Genomic DNA, 1853 nt, shown 5'->3' on the forward strand with positions numbered 1-1853 from the left:
GCAGGGTCTGCTATTACTAGGATGTCAGAAAACAGTAAGGCTGGATCTACACGAGGCAAGTATCTCCAAGTAGCAGTCCTAGTCCCTGGGTCCCATCACTTTCAATATTCTTTGCTGACACCATTAATTCAGATGCATTGATTCTTCTGCGGTCTTCCTTATTCACTGTCCAGTTTTCACATGCATTTGAAATGACTGAAAATACCATGGTTTGGGTCAGGCTTACCTTAGTCCTTTTTCTTTTTTCAAATTTAGAAATATTTATATCACAATTCCATTCCATCCTCAAGAACTCATCTGTTAAGTTTTTGGGCTCAAGCTGTTACTACTACACATATGCCAAAAACACTACAAAAATACTGTGTTCATATTTTAAGGCTTTCTTCTTCCATTTCATTCCCAGATTTCTTGCTCCACAGAAGAGACATAAATATTGAGAGCACAAATATTGTGTTAAATACGACATGAAAGAGCAAAAACTGGAGGTGTGTGTTTAAGATGAAAAGAAAGAAGTAAAAAATGTCCAGTCCTGTTTATAAATGAGATCACTTGGTTTTGGCTTTGGCCATGGACTCTGTTTCCTGTTCATACTCTATCTCTACATAGGCTTGTTTGCTCTGCCAACGTCCTTCCAAGGGTGTTTTGCCTTTATGTTTAGCATTTAGGACCTTCTCGTCTTCCTCATTGGAAGATTCACCATCCTGATCTTCATAACTGCTGGCATCCAGTTTATCCATCTCCTCAGAGTCACTTCTGTCACTCTCATCCACCTCATCATCTTCCACAAATTCTCTTTTCCCTGCATCTTCATCTTTTTCCTCAGCATCTGAAGAGTCACTCTCTGCCTCCTGCTGTTTGTTCCAAGGCCTTGTGGAAGGCATGAATGAGGAAATTATAGATGTCACCATATGTATCTTGTTTCAATCTCTCCAGCAATTCTTTTTCAATGGCATTGTCCAGTGGGGCAGCTAGTAATGCTTTTTCCTCTCTTCTTTTTTCCCTCCTCCCCACCTTCTTACTCAAAGGAACAAGTTTCTTCTGCTGCGTTAGCGTAAGTTTTCAGATTTGAATTAGGTACTGGGTGATTTTGGTGACTCTCTGCTTACATTTGTGTCGAATAAAATGAGACCAGTAAATGAGATTTTCATCTATCTGCTCCAGTGCTTTCTCATAGTTTTTTCTGAGCTTGACCTGTTCCCAGAGACACCTAGGAAAAGCTACTCATTCTATGACCTTCATATACAAGTAGCACTGTCTGGATTTTGAAGGAACAAAATAGTTTTTTTCCTAAGGTATTTCATATAACATCATCTGACTGCATGGTGTCTGTAGCTCAGAGTGGTCAGAGGCAAGTAGCTCACCTTAGTCCTTAAAGTCACATCTTTGCTCTTAACATTTGAAACAAGTCTTTTGCAGCAGATTTGTTTAATGCAATAGGTCATTTGATTTCTTGACTGCTGCTTTCATGGCACTGATTATGGATCCAAGCAAAATGAAGTTTTGGACAACTTAGCCTTTTCTCTGTTTATCATGATATTATCTACTGATCTAGTGTCATAATTTTCCTTTTCTTTACATTGAGGTGCAATTCATATTGAAGGCTAGAATTCACTAAACCCTTTCTCTCACCTTTGGACAGAGCTAGATAAATACAGATAGAGTCTTCTTTTTTATGATTGATTATGAAGTATTCTATCTCTACAACTTCACCCAATAATTTTCTCACTTGACTGATTTCGAATCTATAGTGCCTGTCTTACTTGTTGTTGTCAGGTGCCATCGAGTCGGAACCGACTCATAGCGACTCCATGCACAGCAGAACGAAACAATGTTCGATCCTGGGCCAACCTCAC

The 1853-nt window shown here is 39.2% G+C and overlaps 1 pseudogene; it reads right to left on the reverse strand.

Annotated features, from left to right (window-relative positions):
• Positions 1-545: 545 nt before the first annotated feature.
• Positions 546-1853, reverse strand: part of LOC102815234 — a 48573-nt pseudogene continuing 47265 nt past the window's right edge.

The sequence above is a fragment of the Chrysochloris asiatica genome, unplaced genomic scaffold, assembly GCF_000296735.1.
Source record: "Chrysochloris asiatica unplaced genomic scaffold, ChrAsi1.0 scaffold00135, whole genome shotgun sequence".
Classification (NCBI taxonomy): Eukaryota; Metazoa; Chordata; class Mammalia; order Afrosoricida; family Chrysochloridae; genus Chrysochloris; species Chrysochloris asiatica.